This window comes from Malurus melanocephalus, unplaced genomic scaffold (genome assembly GCF_030028575.1).
Source record: "Malurus melanocephalus ecotype Western Australia unplaced genomic scaffold, MMel_1.1 scaffold_8, whole genome shotgun sequence".
Taxonomy (NCBI): domain Eukaryota; kingdom Metazoa; phylum Chordata; class Aves; order Passeriformes; family Maluridae; genus Malurus; species Malurus melanocephalus.
Window position 1 is genome coordinate 3,260,414 of NW_026623240.1, and position 23,754 is coordinate 3,284,167.

Genomic DNA, 23,754 nt, shown 5'->3' on the forward strand with positions numbered 1-23,754 from the left:
GAAGCCAGAGACCTCTGAAAATGTAAGCTGAGGCTAGACCAGACAGGAGCTGACCTATGTGAAGAAAGGACTTTCATTCTAGAACAGATACAAAACCAGAAACTGGGAAATTCATCCTTGTGGAGGAGGAGGATGATGAGGACATTTGAGTGCTATAGATGAAAGAGCAGACAGAGCCAGTATGGCAGAGGCAGAGGGAGGATGGGCAGGAAATGAAGGCAATATGACCCTGAAAGAAAGGTAGGAGGGAGCCCTTCAGCACAGGCTAGAGAAAAGCAACATACTGCACTGAGCATCTGCTGTTTTCCCACTCTGTTCAGGGGAAYAGGACATATATATTTTTGAAAATAAATAGCTTTGCATCACAGAAATACTTGGCTCTCTCATCAACTCTTCTATGTAAAAGGGAAAGGAAAAAGAATACATAAGATGCTGAATATTTGCTACTGTTCTGATCAAAACCTACCATTATTTATCTYGCTTTGCCTGTACCAAGGAACATATGAGGCTGTTGAGGCTACCTGCTGAGGGCCTTATGGCAAATTTTACAAGGTATTTAAGCTCCTGAAGATGTAGAGGCACCTAGYGGAGTTTTTAAAAACACCCAGGATCTTAATGCTCTTTGTAGTCAATGGCAATTAGATTCCCAGGTGTTTCAGAGAGATCCTATTAAAGGTCCCCAAGTCTGTCAGTACTGTGGAAATCCTATGGCTGGTGTCCAGTGCTGACAAATATATTGGTCTGTTCTCTCTATTGCTTATTCATTCCAGGTGAGAAGAGAAACGGGCCATGTATTTGTGAAAATAACAAATGAGGCTTTAAATGGAACCTTAACGATTGAATGGCTTTTTTAGTTTTTGCAGTTCTCTGGAGGCTTAATAGTAAAAATGAAAATCTCATCCACTCAACTTCAAGAGTGTTGTGATACAGGATACTTGGAAATGACATAAAGTAGTCAGGAGTCAAATCCAGAAAGTGAGATCTTTAGCAAGGAACATCAATAATATACTTGTGAACAGTTTCTCAGTGTACTGAAGCCCTCCTATCATTAACACAATCAACCTGGCAGAGTTCTGTTTGAAATGTTCATTAGACTTTCCTCTTCTTTCTTTCCAAAATCCTCTCTTTTGTACAAAAGCCCCTTTAAGTTACAATAGTTGTGTTTGGCATTTTTCTTTTCTGTATGCAAACATGTTAGCTATGTATTAAGACAASTTAGAAATGGCAAATATTTATTCTTAGGGTAAGTGCACAGTGTTATCCCATGTAGAATCTATGGAATGCAGTCCTTACAATGATTCATATGATTTAGCCCAGACATCCTGTAAAAGTAAGTAATAYTCAGTATTCAAGACAGAGATGAATACTGAAGTCTGCTCATTGAATGAAGGCTCATCATCTTTTCAGGAATTCTTGAGTGTTGGCTTGCTTATGGAAAGATGTAAGTCTCAGCACTGTTACTTTGAACTGGAAGAATGCAGAGTTTTTTGTTGTTTCCTAAAATATTTTAATTAGGCCTGCTTTCTGCATAGCTGTGACATCTCAGTAGTTCTGAACAGGAAAAAGTGCTGGAGTTATTTTCTGTGTTAATTTCAGTGGCTGCTGATTGCCATTTTGATTGTATTGCCAAATTTTGAAGGTCATCCTGTCCTTAGCAGTCCCATCAGAACAAAGTGCTAATGCTGACTTTTTTCCAAGACAATGTAGAGCTTTAACTAGCACACAAGAAGAGTCCATCAAAACTTTATCCTCCACTGAGTATTATTGCACTTGTAAAGATAATATTAATACACATTTCTAATGCTCTATGGATCATTATCTGGCAGTGGACCAATAATTGGGTATAAAACATTAACAACTGAAAAGGAATACTGATTCCTTTGGGCTTATAATTGTTGTTCATTACAAATTGCTACCAAAACAGGCCTGAGCTGATTCATAGAGAATTAAGTAGATTTGGTTTAGTAATGTCTTCAGGTTTCTGAATAAATTATGGATGCATYTTGACTGTTAGAAGGAGCCACTGACATTATGAAACGGTAATGAACRGATCTGCAAGAGAAAAACAGCCTCAGCTGATCATCCTGTTCAAAACCTATTAAGGTCTGATGAAATGAGGAGATTTTTTCCTTCCATGTATAGATGTGCAACAAGTCATAAGTTGTGGACTTTAATAATATATTTYCTTCACAAGCAATAACACAGCAATTAGGAAGTGCTCACTGAGGTAGAAATAATGGTAACTGCTGCACAGATTAGCTTTGCTGAAGGGAGCTCTCAGACATACAGTAAAACAACATATTCCAGGTTCCTGTTGGTGTGTAATTTCTACTTTATTTACTTATCATCTCAGTTAAAGAGGACTCCTGGCAGTAATGAGGCTACATAAATGCACATATAATACTATAAGATGTTACAAATGATATAAAAGATAAATCTAATGATTACTTATTATAATGACAGTGCAATCACTGGGTAAATTGTACAGTTCTGAGAACTTCATGACTGCCAAAAATGCCACTACACACTGTATTATTTCTGAGCTTTTACTTCTCCATAACTGTTTGTAAGAGATGTGTAATTTACTTGGAAGGGAGCTGCTAAACACAATGGCTCACAAATCTTCATTGAGTGCAGCAATACTTAGAAGTACTGTGGTAAGTATGAAGGTAACAATCCTGAACACTTGGAGGTTTTTTCTTGCTGGAAATTCACAGTATTTGTTACCACTGTGGTAAAAATGAAGATAACATGGCTGCCAAAATGAATCTCTTACTCTGTAACTGCCTTAAAAATAAACATGTAAAAATTGCCACATACTGCAAGTTCCATCAAAAGAAAGTATGTTCAAGTCCATCAGTGCTAACTCAGGGAAATGGATATTCATATCTCTGAAACCCATCAGAGCTATAATCTTTAAAATCTGCAAGGCCTCTGATGCCTCAGATGTAGAACATTAAAAAACTGTCAAACAGAATTTAGTCATAGATTTAGCATAGAACATTTAGAATATGTGCTTACAGTAAAACATTTGTAAAATAGCAAATGTTAATTAAAATAAACTCTGATTAAAGGGCACTTCAGTAGTGTCAATTCTTTTTTTCTTTTTATGCTGATGATAGTGCCCAAATCTTACCCTCTCCTCCTGTGAAAACATTTATARGATTATACATGTAATTTTGAATGCAAAGGCAACATAGGAAGTCTGTTTCTGAGTGCTATGGAGATATTAGAAGCATTCTGTGCTGAGTAAGTTTTGGTATTTGTGTAAGTGAAATATGTGAAAGAGAGCCAAAACCAAGATTTTAATAAACAAGTGACTAAAGCTGTTAAATGTTCTCTGTAACAGCTGAGCACTTGGTATTTAAAATCTAAGTGCTTACTAATTTAGGAAACTAAATACGAATTTACTAACTGTAACCATTTTGTGTTGTGAAATATTGGCCTTAAAGAAAGCATAGTGATTTGTAGCTGTGGTGATTGTTATTATTTCTATTGTTATTATTTAGGCTAGAGAACAAAGAAGACAGTAATTGGTCGATTGTAAGAGTGGAAGTGAGTGTAGATTCCATGGAGGTTTTTGACTAAACCCTTGAAATGAGTGGCAGAGAGGATGGATATGATGTATTCATGCTTTCTGGTTTATGTAATAACAGTGCAGTGGCTGAAACTAGACCTGGAATGGAAGGGTGCCAGCAGGATAGCAGTCTTCTAGTCTGTGAGAGGATGTGACTGGGGAAGATTAGACATTTGATTTTTATGATTAGTAACTTACACACTTGATGGAAAAGGAAGGGAAAGAAAGTTACGTGGAAGGACAGGAACTAGCCTTTTGTAGGTAAAGACAGATATAAATATAYTCTTTTTATTCAGGGAAAGAGTTCATATCTCCTTAATGTCTGACAATGAGTTCTTTTCTAATATCCTTACTCAGTTCTGGAAGGTCTAGATTGGGACTAGGTTTTTTCCTCCTCCATGATTACTTTTACAGTGAAGGACTCAAAAATAACATCCTTCTTGGAGATCTCTTGGAACAAATGYAGTCTCTCTCTCCCTCCTCTGAGGAGGAAAATGAAGGCAGCAAGGTTCATAAGAGGAATTTTAAAGATAATAAGCAATTGAGTAAAACTGACTGAATTTTATCTGATAAAAGTGTSTTTATTTGATTACTGAATTAACAACTCAGTATATTTATTGTTAAAAGGGTACGACCTGAGGTCAGGGACACAGTTCTAGGTACTGTGTTTGCATGTTTGACTGAAATGGGACACTCCTGCTCTAATTTACTTATCCCAGCACTTTGAGATTCACTTCAAACTGGTCAAAAGTCATCAAGGGAAACACAGACAGGTTATGTAGCTATATCAGCTTGTTTTCCTTGGGAGCCTCCATTTCTGTTTGCATGACATAGGCATGCATGCATTTTTTACTTGAAATGCCCATTTCAAAAGTTCTTTCCATGGCCCAGGATTTAATTTCCACTTTAAAAAATACAGGAACCCCATCTTCCTCAACCAGTCGCTTTTGTAGCATCTTTAGTGTCTTTATAAGATTATATCAATGTCAAGAACAGTGAGCCAATTTTTATATGACAGCCAGAAACTCTTCCAGCAGTTCCTGATGATTGATAATGTCTTAAACTAATAGGCATAGAAGACTCCCTTGCTGCTTCCCTGAAGTGACAGTCATGTGAATTCCAGCTTGTGGCTGAAGCGAAGAAGTTGGTRCCCTCACTTCCACACCAAGTTCTGGCTTGTTTGTGAGGTATAACTGATTCCCCTTCATGTGTGTGTATCTGGTGGTGTAGAACTAAACTGTCAAGAAATGTGTGTTTTCAATGAGGCATGACAGTTTATCAGTACTTTAAGCTATAGATTACACCAGTTTACTGTGCCTGACTTGATCTCCCTGTGCTAAACCATGTCGGCATCTGAAATTCACCGTTCCATAAAATCGAATAGAGAAAGCCAAAATATCTCTGCACACAGGTATATGCATGTATATAGCAAAAAATTAAAAGTCGTTTAGAGACTCTTAACAATCTCAGCCAAATCCCCTGGGAATAAGTGTTTTTGCCAGGTTAGAATTCCAAGGGAAATGGCAGAAGCCCAGTCACTTGTGTCATGTACAGCCAGACCAGACAAAACACCTCAGCCTTTTAGAGCAGGAGGCACTCCTGCTCTGGCAGAATAATGTTATTAATGACCATTAAGTCTTGTGCATCTGTAAGATAGATTTTGCTCMACACAGATATGCCTCAGTTTGCAAAATCACCATTCACTTTCTAGAGTGTCCCTTATAATTTTTTGAGATTAAAGCCGTAAGATGCAAGAGGCAATAAATGCATTAGTATAAGTAGTCCTTTTTTAAAAGTTTGGGAGTTAGAAATAACTCACATTGTATAAATCATATGGCATAATTATTGCATTTAAATGTTACATTACACTTATGTTTACATTAATTCTTAATAGGTCTGATTTTTTCCTTCTGAAAACATAATTGGAAACTGTATTTTCCCTCTTATTCTAATTAAAATATTTTAATAAATGTTTATTTAGATACTATGTCATGGAAGGTTGCAGCCTTGGCTGCCTAATGTAATGTAAAAATCAATTAGATGCAGAAAAATATCTGGGTTTAATTTACAAAGACTAGATATGTGCCTGATCACTGCTGTGTAGCAATATCCATAACATTTTATATATTAAAATAGTAATGATTAGTATTAATCTTGGACATGCTGAAGTATTTACCTATTCATATATTCAAAGGTAATCTGTTTCCTTGAATACAGCTTTTGGGTTGCCATATTGTATAATTTCTTTACCACAGTGTCTTCCACAGTGGTTTGAAAGCAATTTCTAACATGCATCATATACTCGAGGTTTATTTGTCTCATGCAGAGATCAGCATGCAAACATTGCTGCATATGTAATTCTTGGCACTAATTGCATGCCTGCAAAACAATGCAAAGATTTTAACATTGTACAGCAATTAATATCTCCGCGAGTCTAAGTATGTTTCCTTCTCCCCATACTATCTTTCTCCATACCCCCCCAACCATAAATCATTTCCAACCTGTCAGAATGGATCTGTGCTGGCAAAGAAACAAGGGTAATGTTTCAATTTTCTCCATCTGGTAAGATATKTTCTGTTAGTTTTTTCCCCTCTCTSTACTTACTGAATTTGCATGAAGAACTATGTATTGTAGACTAATAAGATTTCCTGAAATAGAGTGGAGGAAGCATGACCTGTCTCCCACTAAATCCAAGGTTGTGTGAGATAGAGTAAATTTTGTCATGTTAATGTTGTTGCGAAGCTGAGGACCAGGCTGCCCTCCTGTACCTCTGGTGCAAAGGGAAGGAGCTGGGATTGTGACTGTAGGCTGGGAGAGGGACTGGGATTGTGACTGTAGGCCTGTGACTCACTGGGCTATAAGCACATCATTCCAGTTTTCTCAGTTTACAAAATCAAKTAAAAATTCCTTCCAAGAAAATGCATCTTTGTTTTCCTAAATATCAGGTCATTCCAGTATGTGGCATATAGCATCTATACCCTTTTTGAGGCTTAAACTTCAAGCTTGGTGTGTTACATAAACTTCATTTATTTTAGGTATATTACTAATTACTTTAAAAAAATTCATATGGGGAAAATGAATATTCTCACAGAGTACCAGATCCAGTGTTGATGATARTCTGTGAACAGTTCTCTGCATTGCTGGGGGATTCTCCATTACATACTGGCTCACAAATGATGTACAGTTTTGTTATAGAAATTAAAAAGAAAAACTAATTTTTACTGGCAGAAAGAGAAAATGTTGGGTTCTTCTGAAGGATCACATCCTGTTCTTGTAGGATCCATARATGAAAAGAAATATCTGAATGTACAGAATTGTAAATGGTTTTTGAAGCTCCAGACCTTGAARCATAGCACTCCTTGGGAGAGTGGTACAGCAAGGCATGGATAGTGAAGACGGACTTGGCAATGAAGCTCTGATTAGTGCTACTACACCAACTCYGGGCCAAAAACACTCTCCTGGGAATCTGATTCATGTCCAAAGTGGAAGAATTTCTCCCTCTTCTTGCCCTTGTTCTGTACTTTGYAGCATCCAGCATTTATCTGAGGAATTTAGCCCATTTGCTCCACTTGTCAGTCCAAGTATTCAATATTGAATTCAAATTAAGAAATTATATTAAAATTGTGAYGTAATTTAACACCCCACTTATTTTTCATTTATTTTTAGTTTGCCTTTGGTTGTTGTAGCTGTCTTGGGTATGTTCAGTTCATATTTTCAGGTTTTAATTCAAATTGGAGAAATCTAGACACCTTTTTTAATGGAAGCTCAGATTCACATTTATTCCTATGATTTCAACAGTTAGGACTTAAAGAAAAATAGAAAATATCACAAGATTCATAGGAAAATAATGAGAGCTGGCAAACACTATCAATTTCCTCTGAGCACACTTCCATTATAKTTGGGTTACTGGACATACTTATTTGTTATTGCAAGGCTTCCTCTCTGTGGAAAGAGCAGAGAGCCTTGATCTAAAAGAGAATAAAACCCAAGCAGAAGCAGACATAAATGCTCTGTGAAAGAGCAGAGAGACAGTGTGCATGTGCATGCATGCCTCTGTCTCCACGAATAGCCAGCACTGAACACTGAAAACAAAATGCAGTTTGACTTAACAAGTAGAGAGTACTCAAATGCAGAGGCACAAAAACGTCCATGCAATTTCACAGCTAAATACACTACAATTATAATCTAATGCAATAACAATTTTAAGGGTCATTTCATAGTAAGAGATAAGATATCTTTTGAGTGGTAGAAAGCTCCCACCCAGCCATCACCTAAACAATAGTTACGGTTCCCTGGGAGGGGAAAYGTTTGGACAAAATTGCTGATGCAGAGACAAAATACATTTTCAAGTGTTTTCTTGATGTACCTGAAGTTCTCAGAAGATAAGACAGACTTTAAAATCACACATCCCRTACTTACCTGGGGACTCAAATTCAACAGCACTATCAAAAGAAAGTTAACCCTTCCCTATCTGTGTGTTTGATGTCTAAATCTTTTCCTGTTTAAATGTTAGTTATTGCTATTGGTTTTTGTTAATTCTTTCTCAGCTCCACATGTCTGGAAGAAAACTATATGTGTCCCAGGACACAGAGTTATTGAACTATGGATAAATAAAGGGTAAATTTACTTTTTAATGAGGTGTAGKTATATGGCAAATAGTGCACTATGCTTAAAACATGAGGACTTTTGGTAAGATCCTAACTAAAGACAAAAGAAAGAGGAACATTCATTTTTATCCTCCAGTCTCAGCATTTTCCTTTTTATGTGTTTGCAAAGTCTAAGTCTTCTTTGTGGTGATGTTCATTTCAGCCCCTTGTTTTGCTCCGTGGTCCAGCAGTGACTGGGAGCACTTCAGAGACAGCTCACTTTCAGGTGTCACATTACAGCATCTCCTCYGGCTGATAAAAGAGAAGTATTAATAAGCTCCAAAAAAGCCTCCCATCCAGTACTTTCACCACTGCAATGCTGTTCATTAACATGCTAGTAAGCATCAATAGATGCCTCCAAAAGAGACCAAAAGCAGCCAAAATAGAGCTGCTTCTTCCAAGCATGAGCAGASGTATAGACATACTAGATTTAAAAGGAGAACTCCATTCTGTTTCATGGGTCTTTCAAAACAATGATATAAGTCATTGTTATTAAATCAAAAAGACACCTTCTGTGCCCACCAGCCTTTATGTCTGCCAATCAGATTTCTGGGATGCTGTGCTTTCTCTTATAAAGCTAAAATGTGTTATGATGGGCTGAGGAAGGCAGAAAAAAGGTTAAAAAAATTATTGAACTGATCAAAATATAAACCAAGAATTGCTAAAAAAATGTTTGTGAAGTATTTCACCAGTTTTCAAAATTATATATTCCAAGTTCTGCTGAGCTATAGCTCTCATTTTCTGTTTATCCAAAATATGTATTTTTTTATTCAATATTTCATCTTCCACAGAGAATKTTCACTGGCTTTTCAAAAGGAAAACTGAAGTAGAAAGGGAACTGTTGTAAGAAACCTTATGTAAAACAATGTGTGTGCATGTGAGTAGAAGGGGAAAATGTGATGAAAATCATGTCAATTTAAAACATTAAGGAATTATAAGCAAGTCATTGCATTAATTTAAAAATATGTGTTCTGAAGTAATAGAAAGCGGGGGTTTGCTTATCAGGAGTGTAACTACTTGCCTTTGTAAATGCATGATCCCAGTGGAAGTAGCTGAGATTTACAAGACAGCTGTGTAAGTGTAGTGTAATAGATATTGCTGTTAGCTCAGGTAAAGCACTGAGATAGCCAGCCACCTGAGTTGTTGGTTCTTCTGTGGGGCTTGTAATGTTGGTAGGTGCTAACACTGTTCATTTCAAATGRGGTTTTGTTAGATCTTTCACACCATAGAAGCCAATAAAGACTGAAATGYATGTTATCACGATCATAGCACAGAATCACAGAATATTCTGAGCTGGAAGGGGCCCAGAAGGATCATCGAGTATAACTCTGTAGTGAATGGTTCATACGGGGATCAAACCTTGGCATCATAAGCACCATGCTCTAACCAGCTGAGCTAATCTCAGTTTTATACTGGGGTTGGACTTAGTAGTGTTTGACTGAAGCATTTATGAAGGCCAGATCCCAAATTCTTGCCTTTTTGAGAAAGTTATTTAGATTTTGAGATTGCAGTTGAAGTAAGTATTTCCCAAATGTTATCATCCCCAGCCAGTTTTATTCTTTGTGTACTGTGCAATGAGATTGAATTCCCAGGCAGATGTACAAACCCAGCCCTGAAACACAGGCGTGCCTTTGAGGGAGCAATGACAGTGTTATAGCCAGGACTATTCAAAGGACATTGGTTTCTGAATACTGCACAAATGCAGGAGCACAGCTGAGTTCAGGATCAAATTATGATCCCAACTGTGCTATCACTGATGAACGTGGAAGTTGCCTTTACCTCCCCAGGCTTCCTCCTAATTATGAAGTCCTGCCCCCTGCTACCATGGGCTCTGGTGCTTGTAAAACTCATTGCTAAGTGCCACGTTGTGGGTGGATCCTTTCCTATCCTCTTTGTTTGTTGGGKCAGTTTTCCACTGTTTTGTCAAGCTGACAGAGCCCAGGTCTAGGAGGAATCAGAGACGGGAGCRTGTGGAGAGGAGCACACAGTTGTGAGCAGATGGCAGAGTTGAGCTTTCCTTTTCAAGCAGCAGAAACCAGTGGAATCAGCTCATTGTCTTATATGTAGCTTCACCCAAAGCAGCACATTCACCTTTGTCAGTGGTCAGTTCTGTTGGCTTTTAACATACTYACAACTGATGCAGATATAATTACTTTCCCCAACATTGATTATCACGTTGGAGATTGATGTATGATCTAATGAAAGGGGATAGTAAAGTTAYTTTGTGTTATCTGTGATCAAGAATGAGAAGGCTCTTTCTTTTTTTTCCACAGGCACTTTTTTGAACAAATTTATTTGTTAAAGCTTTTAATTGTTTATCCCTTTTTATAAATTATTATGATCAACCAAATAATGACCTGCTCAAAAAGGGATGCTCTATTTTAAAAACACCTGAAAGGTAGTGCTTGAAGTACATGGTAAATTTCACTTYGAGAAAATGCTGTATCTGGGAAACTGGAACTTGATTTCATGCTCTGYTCTGTTATCTAGCTAATCCATTGGATAAATTCCGCATTTAACATATTTCAGCTTGAAGTACATTTCAGTAGTCAGCCTGTGGACATCTCTAAGTCAGTTTATAATAGAAAAGCCAATGGAAGGAACTCTACTGAAGAAATAGTTATAAGAAAATATCAGAAAACCACACTAGATATAATTATGCTCTGAAAAAGTAGTTATAGTTATATTTATAGTTTTGTGCCTTAAAATTTGTTATCACATCTTGGAATATTCAGAATACTTTTAATTTAGTTTATTTAATCAAAAGCCAAGGGAGTGTTGCTTATTGTGTGGATTACATTCATACTTACTGAAGAATTCACTAGCACTGAGGTCTAACTATTGCTTTTATCCAAGCAGTGAGATATTTCACACATTGCCTTCTGACCACTGCCCAGCTGGAAAGAATTTCCACTTTTGTAGGCTTTTTGGTAGCAAAACCAGAATTTTGTAAGGTACATGCAAGTCTTGTACATTAGCTTAGCTTTTATCATTATGTTAGAATATTTGCTGGAAATACACTGTACATTTCTTATTTCCTGAGAAAGCCAGGGATTYGTGGGATTTTTCCCTGTAGTAGTGGCTGTCTGGCACAGTGACCTTGAGCATCATACACACATACAAGGTCTGTGGCACAGGAACTCAGTTAGGAGGGATAAAGCAGACACCAGAATTCTCCCCAGTAGAGTTACAGTTCTGGGGTGTAGGACAGCTTGTACAATTAAACATCCAACTTGCATTGGCTGCACTTCTGGCTGGTTCAGGAGAGAACAGAAGCAAGTTTCTTTTAAAGCTTTCTCCAGCTTTAATCAAAGGTTCGTTTTCTGTGCTGCTGGGCTTAGGGAGAGAGGTCAGGCACATGCTTCCTCCTGGTATACCAGGATGGGTCTTTTCTATTTTGTAGTCATGTAAACAAAAGATGTTTTAGTACTTCCAAAATTATGGACTTTTTTATTGAAGAATATAGTCACATGAGATTATAAATTCAGCTGCTGGCTCTTTGTTCAAATAATGTTTGAAATAGTCTTGTCCATAATAAGGACATTTGTTTTGTCTTCATTAAGCTGGCTGCCATTTTTCATCCCAACATAATGTAAAGTCTGCTATGTATGGGATTTCTGTAAACAAAACAGTGCTTAGTTTTAAGAACTCTCAATAAACAACCATCAGACTCTTTAACAACATGTTTTAAACTTGAGAAAAGTTTGACTTTTACATTTCCCAGATGCTTCCTTTCATTGTTGCTCTTAAAGTTCTCCTTTAATATCTCTGTTGCRGTTTTAGACATTTTGATAGTTCATATTTTTAGCATTGAAGGTGACATTTAGATAGAGATAGTTTATTATTTTCTGTAACTGTTTATTGTATTTATAATAATATTGTATGCATAACACATAATTTTGTTATGCTATATATAGGACTGGACATATTCCCTTATTTTATTGCTGTGCAAATTCAGATTCCTGGCCGAATTTCTTTCCTAGTCTTCCATTTTTTTTTCACAGACAAAGCTCTCATAATCAGTGGAAACTGATTGACCCAAGGGCCTAAAACCCGTTTTTTTTCCTATAAAAAGGTACCAGAAGAATGCAGTACTGTTAATGTGGTGATTTGTCTTTGCAATTCATTTCAGTACCTTATCTGTGGGAGAACTGTAGTGCGTCTGTTAATGTAGTACGTTTAAACATCAGCAGATGGGGCCCTTGTTTCCTTTGAAGAATGGTTTGTCTTTGAATTTTATTTTTTAATGTCTGTGGCAAGAATGAATTTTTCTTGTTATAACACATTAAATTAATGTAGTCTTTGTAGCAGATAGGGATCTAAATGCAGATCAGAACGCCTTAACTTTAGTAGGAAGCGASTGTTTCCAAATCAAACTGGAGATCTAATTTTCATGGCTGGCCCTTATTTCTGTAACTGACTGAACAAAAACCTCTGATTTGAATACCTCAGAAATTTTCTAGGGTTTATAAACCAGCTGTTTTGCCTTGTGGTTGAATCTGTCTTTTAACTGTATTTCATATATCTTTCTAAAGGTAAAAGAATAAAGTAAATGCTGTGTCTTCTCCAGAACTGGCAGCACTTTTCAAAGTTATTTACAAAATGCAGTTTCCCTTCTCCAAAGGTGAAATAACATAAAGGTTGTATAAAAGTGCAGAAAAAGGCATTGTAGAGGGAAAACAGAAATCATATGGAGACTAATGCTTTCTTTTAACTAAGGGCCCATGCAGCTGAGAGGAGCATATGCCTTAACTCAATTTCCTTGCTTTTGAAAGACTTGAGTTATAAGTSGAATGACTTCAATATTTGAGTATGKTCATTTTGTTTCTAAGCTTGGTTGTCTCTTAATGATTCTGTTAGACCTAAAATACATGTGTTTTCTTTATAAGTAAAAAATGCTATGGAAGGCAAAGCAATATACTCTGATGCCTTAACCAATCTCACGAATGTGGTACAAATTTATACCGGTATTTTGCAAATGGGTGTYTCATAGTTTGGAATTATTTTCTCAGAGTTGTTAATCTTTCCAATCTAAGTARGAATCTTGTTTGAATGTGGCTATATAGTGGGTTTTTAACATAATATATAGTAGAGGGTAAATCTTTCATATTATTRACTTGAAACACCAAATTTGCTCCTTCTGTGTCATTGTAATCTGTTATTTAAAGTGACTGCTACTTGCTTGTGCCAGCTTCTTTACGTGGTTCACATGTGGGCTAATTACAGATTGCAGATCTGAGGTTTTTGAGGGAGAATAAGACAGAATAACTAATACAGTAAAAAAATCTGTAAGTCAAGAAGAGAAGCCATGTCTGAAAGGGGAACACACAGTTTGTGTTTATTGGGTGTTGTACCACTACCCAAGGGTTGATACTAAGGGTTACAGTACTGCAATTTTAAAATTTAAAATTGTATAACATGCAAGCAGTTATTAGGCTAAAAATATCAATTTAGTATATAATTTATTGTTGCTTGTACATAAAAGATTACATTTGTGCAGCCATGATTTACATTTTTTTTAAATTTTCCATATGAGACCTGTTATTAATGTCTATCTAATGGTGCAGACCATGCAAGGCCTGTCAAAAATTATTAATATTTTGATTCTATTTTTTAACTCAGTTTTTGGTGGAGGTGTGATTTGTTTTCCAGAATTTAATAGGGAGCAAACTTTGGAAACATTTTACTGGTTGCTTATTTAGCTGATTTGGGTGCATACCTCATAAACAGTATGTCCAATTAAAAGACCACCTAATCATGCCATTCTGCTTGAATTAAAATTATTTTATCTGCATGTTACGGTATAATCTGAGCATCTCAATGCTTCCCTGTACTTTGTTACTGATTTACTCTTATATTCCTCTATGTATTTGTCAGGTCTGGACCAARTTGTTATGTTCTTTATACAGATTAAATATAGGGAGCAGTAATCCAATCAAATCATTGTAGTTGTACTGGATTTTTACTGGTGAAATTCCCATAAATTTTTTTCCCTGTAGACATTGTATATGGCAATGCTTTAATTTGAGGGAAAAATTGACTTGCACCCCACATTGACTCTATTGGCATTTTCTTCCAAAATGGCAGTGCATTATTTTGGAAAGTAAGAAATGACATTTTTTAAATTATTTTGGCCACAAAACAYTCAGGAAAATAATTTACTAGACAGTGCATTTTTCTTTTTATACACATGAAAACATATGATTTTAGCATGTGCAGATCGTGTATAAAGACAGATAAAATGTTAAGGTCAGCAATAAACTATTTCTTATATAATGCATTGGATAAAGAGAGACTTAGATCCAAGGGTACAGTTTTCTAATTTAAATTATTATTATAATGGCTTATTGATAATTTTACTCAACATACACTAATTTTTGCCCATGTATTCATCATGCAGATGATCARAAGGAATTTCACTTCCTCTTGCTCAAGAGGGGAAGTAAAGAGGTCTAAACCTTTGAGCTGGACAAAGGGAGGGAAGGAAAGTTAACTAAAAGGGAGGTTACTTTCTTTAGAAGTAGGGAGCTCTGCTTTAGTTGGGAACTGAGATAGTGCAGCTGTTGAAAGCAGCTTACATCTTTGGTCATGAYTTGAGTGTCATTTGAAACTGTTCTGCACATTGTTAAGTATAAAAAAGTAAGTAAGGAAGGGATGGGGCTTTGAAGAGCCAGCTTCTTTTGGACAYAAATGTATTTACAGTAGCTTTATCTAGGAATTTCTGCACATATAAGTAATAATCATTACTTAGCATCTGTAAGGCTATTTAGCTAATAGTACCTAGTGGATTTTCCAAATCTAGAGTTTATCTTGCAGCTTGGTGGTCTCTCTTTTTTTTTTTTTTTTTTTTTNGGGGGGGGGTTCCTGTTAGAAATGTATTAAGAAATGTGAATTAAAACATGAATTGTATTTTAAGGTTTTCTCTGTAACTTTTTTTAGGAAAAGTTCTTGGATGAATTTTTCTGATGGATGAAGATGTTAGATGTTGGGTTCTGTCTTCTTGTAACGCCTGCATAGAATACACCCAATAAAACTGATACATAGATTCGCTCTTTTTTTTTTTTCTTTTTCTATTTTCTTTCTTTGGTGTTTCTATTTGATGAGCAAGTCTGGGTGTGGTGGAGGTGTTCCTGTATGCTGCTTCTCTTGCTGAAGCATTATAAAAACCCTTGCCGCAGAAGGTAACAGATAATGGCTGTTTGACACAGCTCAGTATGGGGTGCATTTTGGAACAAATGGGGATGTTCCATTCATGGCATTTCTGAGGCTGGAGCTCTGTGAGTAGGGTAGAAGCTTTAAGTGAGAAGGGCTTTTATGGGATTTCCTAAAAGAAAGCACAATATACTGGTGGTGTCACAAACTCTCAAACGCTGTGGTCAAGGAGGGAGCYTCCTCCCAGTCAGAGTTCACATCTCACTCCATCCCTGCACCTTTAATGGGGGAAGGTCAGGTAYATTCAGTATATTTCTTTCATTCCCTGCAAAACTTGTTTATCTTAAAGTTGTATAAAAGGGCCAAATATAAGAAAATACATGGTTTTCTGTATCTTTTTGAGTTCATCAGCAGAGCTGGTTTTGTTTAGAGCTCTGCCTTACTGSGTTTGGAAGCTTCCTCAGATCAGGAGCTCTAGCAAAGCCGGTGCCAAAGAAATGACATTTTTGTTGTGTTTCAGTGGATCTAGTAAAATATGGCAGGTTTGAATTCCAGCAGCTCCACACCCTGCTCTTACAGCTGGAGTTTAGGGAATACTTAGCTGTATTTCTAAGAAGCTTATCTGATTCCCAGGGCAGTCTGTTGAGGACTGCAGAAAGTTTGATATTAATTCTAACTTTGGATTGTCTGACCTAAAACTTYATGTTAAAAAACTTTATTTACCGCATACTTTCTTAGCTTGATTTTCAACACAGTGTTCTAAATGAGTAATGTCTGATATTTTGCAATACTTTAAATTAATAGATAACGATTTACAACATTAACACTATCTTAATGAAGATTTTTGCTTGGGATTACAAACAGCTGCTGGAAGTACAGTTCATCTATCATTTATAATCTTTTATTAAATTTGCACCTGGCAATGCAGCTATAGTTAAAAGTCTGTTAATTATGAGTCCTGCGTYTGGGAGGCCTATAGGCCTTTCATTTCCAATCTCATCAGGCTAGAATTTTGTATGTAATCTTTTCACTTGGGTGGAAGTTTTTCTTCTTGGGTGGGTCCACATTTAACTTCTTCCCTTCTCAATGGATAGGTAAATACTCAAGAATTACTAAAAGATGCCAAGTAAGAAATGAAGAGCTTTTTCTTTTGCCTTTTATGCCACTGTTTCTGAAGCTGTCCTTGCCTGGAATGGAAAACAAATAACAGAACAGAGATGAAAAATACTTTATAATAAATGATTTAACATGCTTAACTTTTTTTCATTTGTGAATTGTCTGTGAGCTGCTTTGATTTTCTCAAATGAATTTGCTATTCAAAATTATTCACCAAATACTTTATCTGAATAATTTTTGGTCTGGAGWTTGTTGGCAAGCAGATTGTTGCATGTATTTGAATTTCTAATTTCAGATATCACACTGTATATGTTGATTAGATAGAGTAACATTTATGTCTTCTATTTGAAAGAGAAGATACTAGAACTCTTAAAATGTGATTTCCCACTGGTGTTCTCAAGTTCAGAATTATCAGTGAGAGCAGTCTCTGAATGGATGGGCTGTTGATTGCTCCTTGAGTGTAAACTCGCTTTACAAAGCCTTAGTCTGAAGGCTCTCAGAAGCAGTTCTCACAGAAAACCACAAATTCACCAAATACTTATATATGCAAAAATTGGCACATTTAAAGAAAAGTATTAACATGACCTTATTTTTTAATGTTTTTTTGTTTTCAACATCTGATAGTTGGTACAGGTTACCTTTCTCAGGGAGCTGCCATTGTCAGGGAAGATCAGACTGGAGTCTGGTRAGAGGATTGGAAGAGTGTGCAGAAGCTGGGTGAATAGAACTAGAGAGGAAAATCAAAATATTTCATGGTAACAGAATAAATAAACCAGTCAATTTAGAGGCCACATTAAACTGTCCAGTATTAGATTATTTTGGACTGACAAATCTAATGAAAAATATAGGAAGGATGGATGGGCAGATAGAAAGGATTCAATGGATTGTTTTCATGTAGCAGTTTCAGACAAACTATCTTTCAAACAGTTTACCAATAATGCGATATTACTATATGGAACTCGATACAATAGCTTTTATGTTTGTCACACAGAAAGACAAGACAATATATAAAGAAAGAGATGGGCAAAATGCTGAGTATTAAAGTAACAGTGTGAGTTCTCTTGTAGAGAGAAAACCACAAAAGCTTAGGAGAATGTTGAGGGTGAGTGGGAGAGCATGAACAGTGGAACTGGAGCTGGCCTGMTGAATCTTCTAGCCTGAAATCTGAAATACATCATAGGAGGGCTTGCTCTATTAAAGATGTTAGCTGGCTTGCAATAGGAGTTAGTCACACAGCTTAATTTGCTTAATTTGGTGACTTTCAAAGTTGTTATATTGTTTTGGAATAACGTTTCATTGGGTTTTTTTTGCAATCACAAATGCTTTATCTGTCTTTGTTGGCAGTGTATTCCATATCCAATGACTGAATTAAATACAAGCAAATTCTAAAGAGAAAGTTCAGGCTTGGTTTAAAAAGCTTTAGTGATTTCTTAAGGAGGACCACTGTTTTAATTAGGTGGGTTAATGAATTTCTGTGAGAGAAGAACCTCTAACTGTTATATGTCATACTGATCTAGCAGAAGAGAGGTGCAGGGGTCTTTAGGTGTAGTGGCCAAGTGGATTCCCAGAGTAAATCCAGAAGAAAATTATCACTGAATGCATGCTTTGTTTTGCTTTAATACGTAACTTGACAGTAGTTGTGGGTGTTGTCACACTTCTGGATTGGAAAAAGTTCTCTTTTAAAGGGAATTTTGGATAGGGAAGGGATGTTTATGGCTCAGGGCTGATTTAAAGAGTTTAATCTTTTCAGTAGGAGAAAGATTAATTGTGGCATGGGTTTACATGCCCATACAACTCCACAGAAGACAAAATGAATAGTGCTGTCACCAATCAGCAGAATTTAGCTCTTTCTTATTACAGTAACAGGTGGCCAGCATACCATAGGGCCCTACCAAAAGCCAATGCAGTGCAATACTGAAACTTGCACTTTTTCAGTTGTTTCCTTSCTGGACACTGTTTACAGATTTAGTTTCTCAATTTTTATGCATTTTTTGAAAGTGCACTTTCCTGATTAGCCTTTTTTCTTCAGTTTTGCCTGTTCTTGAAGCTTTTAAATCTTCCTAAGCTCTTTTCTGAGTATTTTTATGGACCTTTGGTAATAGTCTCTTTGCTGAATGTTTTGGGTGAATATTTGCAGTTTGGATGAATAGCTGAAGGTGCACCAAATGGCAGCATTCAGAGGTATTTGACCAAGAATGATTGACAGTGTCTGTAACTACTTATTATGTCAAAGCTTCAGCACACCGATTGATGGGAAATGATGTATAATAAATTAGAATGATCACACATCATTTCCCATCGATTGAAATGCCAAATCCTTTGATGGAGTAATGAGTTATGGCCAATACTACTCACTGTCTTAGTAGGAGATTGATTGCATATCCCTTCATCAATGTGATCAAACAACTAAAGAATCCAAAGTACACATGTARCAGACAAGTTCTACTGCGCTTTCAGTGCAACATGGGAGCAATAAAGTCAGTGTTGTTTTTGTGGTATTATCAATGTAACTTGGGTATRTTTGGAACATTAGCAAACATGTAAATTTGGCCAAATTAATTCAATACAGAAACTGTAAAGAAATGTGAGCTGATTCCCTTTCAGTTTTACACTCACCAACAGGAGACTAGGGATGAGTTTAAATTTACTAGAATTAGTTATGTAATAAATTCAAATTAGAAAGAAAACCCTAACTAATGAAAACTCAGTTCTGGCTTTAATTTTTTACTCAACTGAATGTCCTTGCAGAAATAAAACTTTATTTGCTCTGATCCAGGAAAGAGTAGGTAGAAATGTATCTCCAGAAAAATACATGGCCCCCAAAGTAGTAAAAAAGAAAGCGAAGTTTCTAGCAGCCTACTAAGAAATGCTTTAGAATTTTTATTTTTCTTCCCTTCAGTAAAGTTCTTCATCTCTACCARTATATTATAAAATTAGTGATTTGTACTGTCTAATGCTTTTTCAGAATAGGTACTTCAAAGCAAACACATGCACACACGCACATATTGAACGATATTTAAAAGGGTGTGCTGTAATATCTTGTGCCTATTTCAGTGTCTTACAGTTTATATTCTCAGTGTTTCAGACATCCAGTTATATTTCATGTGTAGCTGTACTCTTCATTAGCCAAAAAAACCACCATACACTGGCATGCACCATGGCAAAGACAATGTAGCTGAAGCAGTTACGGCCTAGAACAACAGAAGAAGTTCTTTTTCTGCAGCTCAGGCATTGAACACAGATGCCATTTATTTATTATTTATTTGTGAGAGAATTTTATAATGAGGAAATGAGGATTTGTTGTGTACTTAAGTGACTTTAAAATGTTTTGTAAATTAATTTCCATTTGAAAGAATAATATTAAAATAAGTATTTCTAGAGTACATTTGCACAGTAGGGACTGGTCAACAGAACAATGACAGCAGTAYGAGATCAATGGATGGAAGATAACTTCGAAATAGATACTGTTGCTGTCTTGTCATTGCAGCAAGAGGCCTAATGGGGGCCAGTTAACCCTACCTGTCATGAAAACTTTGCAACAGGCAATCAACTTTCAAAGTGCTAGAGAGAAATGACTATCGAGATTAGAGTTAGTAAATGTAAGCTCTCCTGAGCATCTTCACTGCACTGCATTCACTACTCCTACAGACTCTGTAACATTTGCAATGTGAAARCAGTGTGGTCATACTGTATTACTGAGTCTCCAGGTGAGTATTTGTAAGTTAGGAAATGTTGGATTGCAGATAGTGTGTGATACATAAAGGCACAGCCTTTACTTACATGATCACCTGCTGAATTTTTCTACTGSTTTCTGTCTCATTCAAGGCATTCCATGGGCAGCAATCATAGACAGCAGCAACTTTTTTATATCTTCTTAGTGGAAWAAGAGAAGCACTTTTCCATGGTTATATGTATCTCCAACAGTTAGCCTGGGCCCCAACAAGAGTTTGAAACCTGAACTTTCATTCCTGAAATAYGATGAACTTTAGGTCTAAATGAGTACACAGCCTGCTTTCCTGAACTGTCAGCTAGRTCAGATGGGCATCACAAATTGATCCAAGGCATCTTTCTCTTTCTGCTCCATCCAGGCTGGCTGGCACTGGGGCTTCCAGTACATTAACGACAGTTTTTCACTTTCTTTGCTTGGGCACAGACTCAGCTATAGATTACAAAGTGTTGGTCTGCAGATAATGTTTTAACATTCTGTAATTGCTGACTGCTCAGCAAAGACAGGACGCTTTCTTTTTCCAGACATTTGTTGCAAAACCTTAGCAAAAAATATACAGTGACATGGAAAGGAAAGTTCTGTGGGTTAAGAATTTCCTCTTTATCTCAGTTCTAAAGTTTCCTATAGCAGTGACGTTGTTGGAGTTTCTTATGGATGCCTCCAAAGACCCCTATTGTAAATAATTGCAGTAGTTACTACTGGTGATAGCCCGACAAACTAAAAATGTAGCAAGTTTATAATGATTAGAGAATTAACTCTGAGAACCAATTTATATATATATATGTTCAGGCACACAAGTCACAACTTCTAAAAACCAGCTCTATAAGATGCAAACCCAAGTGTTTTCCTTATTGCCCCTTGGCTTTCATCCATTTGCTTTGTTAGAAGCCATTCTCCTGCTTGGCTCGTTAGCACAACTGCAGCACCATGTACACAGTGCATAGCCTGTTCTTGAAAAACACATACCAACTTCCACATTACTTTTTTAGATTTTTATCCATAAGGAAAGACTAAAATGTATGGAAATTGGTAGAATGACTATACTTTGGGTTTTTTATACTGGTGTAAGTCACAGCAAAATKTGACCTCAGGTTTAACTTGCCGCCTGTGGAAATCAATGTGTTTGGTGCATCCAAGTTCTCATTTAAATGTACATTGAGACACTGAAGTACTTTTTATAAAAGTGAATTTTTGACCAAGCACAGTAAATTGTAATAGCTTCTGACCCTGCTACAATAAATACATAATTTATCACAAGTACTCTACTAAACACAATTTTTCTGAAGTATCTTGGAGAGGTAGTTACTTGCTATGCATATGCGGTTGCCACTTTTTAATATTTAAATATCCTGAAGTTTTACTTTTTTGTTCAAAATGGGAAAGGCACATCAGCTTTCATAGCTGAATCAAAATCAATGTTAAATAATTACAAATGAAAAAATCATCTGCAGGTATCTGACATGTATTTTTATACATTATCTCTGAAGGTCAAAAGTAAGATTGAGAAAACATGCACAAATACAAATTGCTTTGCCATATTCAGGTTCCTGTGGGGTTTCTTTAGTTTTTAGGGATGATTAAAAACCTCTTAAAACAATAGGGCTGCATGAGGACAGCAAATTCCACAGGATCACACATCAATGTAGAGGTCTGGAGAGCTACCCTGTCAGCAGGCTCCCCTTTACACAAACACCATGAAATTCCTGCCAGTTCACAGTATTATTGGGATTTAATTATCACTGAGAGATACATTACAGGGCTTTGAACTTTCAGATAGAGAAAAATGTGTAAAAATCTCCTAAGCAGCTGAACTTCAGCAATAAGTTGGGATAAATTTAATTGCCATGCCATTATTTAGGTTGTCARAGAAGCCAGAGGTCTGATGAGGAAAACACATTGTGATGGATTAGTCAAGGGTAGAGCACTGTGTTGGTGAGGCCACACTTCTTTGTCTGCATTCACTAACACCACCTTTGTCATTGCCCACTGGTGTTCCCCATGTAAGCATCAGGAAAACTTTTAGGCAAGGGGATGTTTTATTTTTGCAGACATTTCAGGTTGGACCAGCTCAGAGAGAGAAAATGCTGAAATGCATGTTTTAAAATTCATAAATCCATGATGAAACTRGTTTCCCCTTTCATCTGAGTCTCTGATGCTTTTCCTGAGAATAAGTCTTGTGTCCTGCCAGCTCTCTATAGCGTCTGTAGTGTTTTTGAGGCAATTGCTTGGGAAAGTGTAGATGATTTACAGATGAAACCCCTCAGTGTTCAGTATGCAATGAAGTACACACAGACAAGTTATGCAAGTAACAATACCTTTAAAAGCATTTTTCCTGTGCTATAATGATGCTCAAATTAATTCCAGTGATTTTATTAGAGATAAAAATTATTGGAAAACCTGATTTCTTCTATGAGGCCTCTAAGACTATACCTAAGTGAAACGTTTTTACTTTAGATCCAGAAATAAAAACTTCTGGCATTGCTCATCATTAGAATTTTTCCCCTCAGGCTTTGTCTTTATTAGCAGCTTAAGAGTATATTTAGCACTGTCATATGTGAAATCTCTTCTGTTTGCTAAACTAGTATGGGATAAAATGTCTTTTTTTACAGTGTTACTCATTCATTATATAAAAATGAAAGAAACTACTTTAGTGTGTATATAGAACTACTCTCTATTTTTATGACAAAAGGGAGGTGACAATACACATCCCTTAGGCACCCAGAGGTATTATGTAAGAGTCATTAGTGTAATTGATATCCATATAAAGAGTGTTGTATCAAACATGATTAAAATGTGCAATATATTACAGAGGTTCCAGTGTTCCAGCTGCTTTATTATAATCCTTCTTCTCATAGATATGTTTCTGCTTTCTTGTGAAAAATAAAATTATTTCAGAAGAAATTATCTTTTCCTTCTTTACTAATTTTAGGCACAATTTCTAAAAGGCATATCTTGGCCCATATATATGATTTTCTCAACTACAATGAGCTGAACTATATGTCTACTCATGCAATAACAATTTCATCAAGAGAGTTCCTTGTTTTATGAAGACTTTTTATTAGGGATCATTTCCACAGACTTCTAATAGGCCTTACCAATTCTCATAATAGAATAAGATAGTCTCTTGATGACATGCTACGCTTTGTCAAGAAAACTAAACTCAGAAGAATGGGTTTTTTGTCTGCTTATACCTTTTTTACACTGGTAGTGCTGTATTTATTCTCATGAGAGATGAGGTGTGCATTCCAAGATAGGGATTTTAATTTTCCATGCTTGTATTTTTGTTTGGGGTTTTCTTCTAAGGAAATTTTTCGGTGTTTTTAATAACTAGTTTTAATTGTTACATTTATTCTGAATATTGAAGGAACATCTTAAATTCTCTTCTTTAAAGACATTCTTTCAATGAAATTTTTCAGTGTATATCTGATACTAGAAACCAACCCTTAAAGTAAAAATGCTCCCATTTCAAATGTTAGCCAGGCAGAAGATGGTTGTCAGATCAAACTGCAGGGGACCATAGTCAGAGGACAATGTTT

General features: G+C 36.2%; 1 long non-coding RNA gene across 1 annotated transcript in view; it reads left to right on the plus strand.

Moving 5' to 3' along the window:
* The window catches only part of LOC130577703 (uncharacterized), a 277,294-nt gene that overhangs the window by 71,134 nt on the left and 182,406 nt on the right, over positions 1 to 23,754 (plus strand). The window lies entirely within an intron of this gene.